Here is a 6,000-nt window from a genome sequence, read left to right as displayed (position 1 = left end):
TCCCTTCCAGCAGATCCCGAGCAGCCGGGAAAGCAGGCCGACTGGGTGACTGTGAGGAGGAAGCGTAGTTCTAAACAGAAGCCGTGTGTACACTGCCAACCCGTTCACATTTCTAACTGTTTTTCCCCACTCGACAACACACCCGCCGAGGATCAAACTCTGGTTAGTGGCGACTCTGTTTTGAGAAATGTGAAGTTAGCGACACCAGCAACTATAGTCAATTGTCTTCCGGGGGCCAGAGCAGGCGACATTGAAGGAAATTTGAAACTGCTGCCTAAGGCTAAGCGTAAATTTGGTAAGATTGTAATTCACGTCGGCAGTAATGACACCCAGTTACGCCAATCGGAGGTCACTAAAATTAACATTGAATCAGTGTGTAACTTTGCAAAACAATATCGGACTCTGTTGTTTTCTCTGGGCCCCTCCCCAATCGGACCGGGAGTGACATGTTTAGCCACATGTTCTCCTTGAATTGCTGGCTGTCTGAGTGGTGTCCAAAAAATGAGGTGGGCTTCATAGATAATTGGCAAAGCTTCTGGGGAAAACCTGGTCTTGTTAGGAGAGACGGCATCCATCCCACTTTGGATGGAGCAGCTGTCATTTTTAGAAATCTGGCCAATTTTCTTAAATCCTCCAAACCGTGACTATCCAGGGTTGGGACCAGGAAGCAGAGTTGTAGTCTTACACACCTCTCTGCAGCTTCTCTCCCCCTGCTATCCCCTCATTACCCCATCCCCGTAGAGACAGTGCCTGCTCCCAGACCACCAACAACCAGTAAAAATCTATTTAAGCATAAAAATTCAAAAGAAAAAATAATATAGCACCTTCAACTGCACCACAGACTAAAACAGTTAAATGTGGTCTATTAACATTAGGTCTCTCTCTTCTAAGTCCCTGTTAGTAAATGATATAATAATTGATCAACATATTGATTTATTCTGCCTTACAGAAACCTGGTTACAGCAGGATGAATATGTTAGTTTAAATGAGTCAACACCCCTGTCAAAATGCTCGTAGCACGGGCCGAGGCGGAGGATTAGCAGCAATCTTCCATTCCAGCTTATTAATTAATCCAAAACCCAGACAGAGCTTTAATTCATTTGAAAGCTTGACTCTTAGTCTTCTCGATCCAAATTGGAAGTCCCAAAAACCGGTTTTATTTGTTATTATCTATCATCCACCTGGTCGTTACTGTGAGCTTCTCTGTGAATTTTCAGACCTTTTGTCTGACTTAGTGCTTAGCTCAGATAAGATAATTATAGTGGGCGATTTTAACATCCACACAGATGCTGAGAATGACAGCCTCAACAATGCATTTAATCTATTATTAGACTCAATTGGCTTTGCTCAAAATGTAAATGAGTCCACCCACCACTTTAATCATATCTTAGATCTTGTTCTGACTTATGGTATGGAAATTGACGACTTAACAGTATTCCCTGAAAACTCCCTTCTGTCTGATCATTTCTTAATAACATTTACATTTACTCTGATGGACTACCCAGCAGTGGGGAATAAGTTTCATTACACTAGAAGTCTTTCAGAAAGCGCTGTAACTAGGTTTAAGGATAATGATTCCTTCTTTATGTTCTCCAATGCCATTTACCAACACAGTGCAGAGTAGCTACCTGAGCTCTGTAAGTGAGATAGAGTATCTCGTCAATAGTTTTACATCCTCATTGAAGACAACTTTGGATGCTGTAGCTCCTCTGAAAAAGAGAGCTTTAAATCAGAAGTGCCTGACTCTGTGGTATAACTCACAAACTCCCAGCTTAAAGCAGATAACCCGTAAGTTGGAGAGGAAATGGCGTCTCACTAATTTAGAAGATCTTCACTTAGCCTGGAAAAAGAGTCTGTTGCTCTATAAAAAAAGCCCTCCGTAAAGCTAGGACATCTTACTACTCATCACTAATTGAAGAAAATAAGAACAACCCCAGGTTTCTTTTCAGCACTGTAGCCAGGCTGACAAAGAGTCAGAGCTCTATTGAGCTGAGTATTCCTTTAACTTTAACTAGTAATGACTTCATGACTTTCTTTGCTAATACAATTTTAACTATTAGAGAAAAAATTACTCATAACCATCCCAAAGACATATCGTTATCTTTGGCTGCTTTCAGTGATGCCGGTATTTGGTTAGACTCTTTCTCTCCGATTGTTCTGTCTGAGTTATTTTCATTAGTTACTTCCTCCAAACCATCAACATGTCTATTAGACCCCATTCCTACCAGGCTGCTCAAGGAAGCCCTACCATTAATTAATGCTTCGATCTTAAATATAATCAATCTATCTTTATTAGTTGGCTATGTACCACAGGCTTTTAAGGTGGCAGTAATTAAACCATTACTTAAAAAGCCATCACTTGACCCAGCTATCTTAGCTAATTACAGATCAATCTCCAACCTTCCTTTTCTCTCAAAAATTCTTGAAAGGGTAGTTGTAAAACAGCTAACTGATCATCTGCAGAGGAATGGTCTATTTGAAGAGTTTCAGTCAGGTTTTAGAATTCATCATAGTACAGAAACAGCATTAGTGAAGGTTACAAATGATCTTCTTATGGCCTCAGACAGTGGACTCATCTCTGTGCTTGTTCTGTTAGACCTCAGTGCTGCTTTTGATACTGTTGACCATAAAATTTTATTACAGAGATTAGAGCATGCCATAGGTATTAAAGGCACTGCGGTGGTTTGAATCATATTTATCTAATAGATTACAATTTGTTCATGTAAATGGGGAATCTTCTTCACAGACTAAGGTTAATTATGGAGTTCCACAAGGTTCTGTGCTAGGACCAATTTTATTCACTTTATACATGTTTCCCTTAGGCAGTATTATTAGACAGCATTGCTTAAATTTTCATTGTTACACAGATGATACCCAGCTTTATCTATCCATGAAGCCAGAGGACACACACAGATAAAACTGAAGTTATTGTACTTGGCCCCACAAATCTTAGAAACATGGTGTCTAACCTGTTGTGAAAGTGACGTGACACGGACCCACAACAGGGGGCGTTAATGAACGGACAATGGATAAGCCAAAAAGTAACAATTTAATGTTGTGAATCACACAACAACGTACAGACAATAACAATATGGTGACTGTCAATCATACACCAGGTGACGTGTGGGCAGGCTCGACGATAGAAGACGCCTGGAGAGAGAAGAGCTGGATCCCCACACAGCTTCCACCACCAACGGAGCTGAAGAACACCGGAGCCGCCAAGCCCTGCGCCCCAGGTGGCCGCTGTCTTCAGCAGTCAGACCCGGTACTGCTGGCAGAGAACAAAGACAGTCCAGATGAGTGTGAGTTCGCACACTCAGTAATCCACAGTCTGTCTTAAGTAAAGGAGGGAAAACCTCCACCTCCAATCACACACACTCGTGCAGCTCCTGGTCAACCACTTATCTGAGTTGGGGTGTGAGGCGAAGCCGTCGCTGTCACACCAAACGCCAATCCTCCAGATAAGGAAACATTCCAGGAAAACGGCTGCAAATAGAAGTTCAGGTTAAACACACACAGTGTCAGTCAGCAGAGAAATTACCTGAATGGTAGTTGATTTCTCGGCGAGGAGGTGGAGTTGCAGTCTGGTCTTTGTAATGGTGATGATGGGTGACAGCTTGTGTTGATTGTTGACAGCTGTCACCTCCAGCAAAGCTGACGCCCTCTCGTGCTTGAAGCCCGCACTTCAAGCAGGGTGCCATCTTGTGGTGGTGGGCCAGCAGTACCTCCTCTTCAGCGGCCCACACAACAGGACCCCCCCCTCAACGGGCGCCTCCTGGCGCCCGACCAGGCTTGTCCGGGTGCCGCCGGTAGACGTCGGCCAGGAGGGCCGGGTCCAGGATGAAGCTCCGCTTCACCCAGGAGCGTTCTTCGGGTCCATACCCCTCCCAGTCCACCAAATACTGGAACCCCCGGCCCTTCCGACGGACGTCCAGGAGCCGGCGCACGGTCCAAGCCGGCTCCCTGTCGATGATCCGGGCAGGAGGCGGCGCCGGTCCAGGGGTACAGAGGGGTGACACGTGGTGAGGTTTGATGTGGGACACATGGAAAACCGGGTGGATCCGCAGTGAAGCTGAAGCTGCCAGCTTCACTGCGGCTGGACTGAGGACCTTGAGGATGGGAAAAGGTCCGATGTATCTGTCCTTCAACTTTTGGGATTCCACTTGCAGGGGAATGTCCTTTGTGGAAAGCCAAACCTCCTGCCCAGGCTGGTACGCAGGTGCCGGGGCACGCCGGCGGTCTGCATGGTTCTTGGCCCTCGTCCGGGCTTTGAGCAGGGCAGAGCGGGCGGTACGCCACACCCGACGGCACCTTCTCAGATGGGCCTGGACCGAGGGCACCCCGACCTCTCCCTCCACTAGCGGGAACAATGGGGGCTGGTACCCCAAACACACTTCAAATGGGGAGAGGCCGGTGGCAGACGAGACTTGGCTGTTATGAGCGTACTCGATCCAGGCCAGATGGTCACTCCAGGCCATCGGGTGCGCGGAGGTCACGCAGCGGAGGGCCTGCTCAGTTCCTGGTTTGTCCGCTCTGCCTGCCCGTTCGTCTGGGGGTGGTACCCGACGAGAGGACTGACGGTGGCCCCCAGTTCCCTACAGAAACTCCGCCAGACCTGGGAGGAGAACTGAGGACCACGATCCGAGTCAATGTCTGATGGAATCCCATGCAGACGCACGACGTGGTGGACCAGGAGGTCTGCAGTCTCCTGGGCCGTCGGGAGCTTCGGGAGGGCCACGAAGTGGGCTGCCTTGGAGAACCGGTCCACTATCGTTAGGATGGTGGTGTTTCCCTGGGACGGCGTGAGGCCCGTGACAAAGTCCAGGCCGATATGAGACCAGGGGCGACGAGGCACTGGCAGAGGCTGGAGGAGGCCTTGGGCTTTGTGATGGTCAGCTTTGCCCCTGGCACAGGTGGTGCAGGCCTGGACATACTCCCGGACGTCGGCTTCCATAGACACCCACCAGAAGCGCTGCCTGACCACTGCCACGGTTCTTCGCACCCCTGGGTGACAGGAGAGCTTGGAACCGTGACAGAAGTCAAGGACCGCAGCCCTGGCCTCTGGTGGGACGTACAGTTTGTTCTTCGGACCGGTCCCCGGGTCCGGGCTCCGTGTCAGGGCCTCCCGGACGGTCTTCTCCACGTCCCAGGTAAGGGCGGCCACGACAGTGGACTCGGGGATGATGGTTTCAGGGGGGTCTGACAGCTCGGTCTTGACCTCCTCTTCGTGCACCCGGGACAGGGCATCAGATCATTGGTTCTTTGTCCCGGGGCGGTAGGTGATCTGGAAGTCAAAACGCCCGAAGAACAGCGACCAGCGGGCTTGCCTGGGGTTCAGACGCTTCGCGGTCCGGATGTACTCCAGGTTCCGATGGTCCGTGAAAACTGTAAATGGTACCGATGCTCCCTCCAACAGGTGTCTCCACTCTTCAAGAGCCTCCTTCACCGCAAGAAGTTCCCAATTGCCGACGTCATAGTTCCGTTCAGCTGGGGTCAACCTGCGGGAAAAGTAGGCACATGGATGGAGAACCTTGTCGGACTCCCCGCTCTGGGATAGCATGGCTCCTATCCCTGAGTCAGAGGCATCCACTTCAACAACAAACTGGCGCTTGGGATCGGGCTGCACCAGAACCGGTGCAGTCGAGAACCGGCGTTTCAACTCCCTAAACGCGGCTTCGCACCGATCCAACCAGGTGAAGGGGACTTTTGTGGAGGTCAGGGCTGTCAGGGGGCTAACTACCTGACTGTAGCCCTTGATGAACCTCCGGTAGAAATTTGCAAAACCGAGGAACTGTTGTAGTTTCCTACGGTTCGTTGGTTGGGGCCAATCTCTCACCGCCGCAACCTTGGCCGGATCAGGGGCGACGGAGTTGGAGGAGATTATGAACCCCAAGAAGGACAAAGAAGTGCGGTGGAACTCACACTTCTCGCCCTTCACAAACAGCCGGTTCTCCAACAACCGCTGTAGGACCTGACGTACATGCTTAACATGGGTCTCAG

Source organism: Thalassophryne amazonica, chromosome 17 (genome assembly GCF_902500255.1).
Source record: "Thalassophryne amazonica chromosome 17, fThaAma1.1, whole genome shotgun sequence".
NCBI classification, from domain to species: domain Eukaryota; kingdom Metazoa; phylum Chordata; class Actinopteri; order Batrachoidiformes; family Batrachoididae; genus Thalassophryne; species Thalassophryne amazonica.
This window is presented reverse-complemented; position numbering follows the sequence as displayed.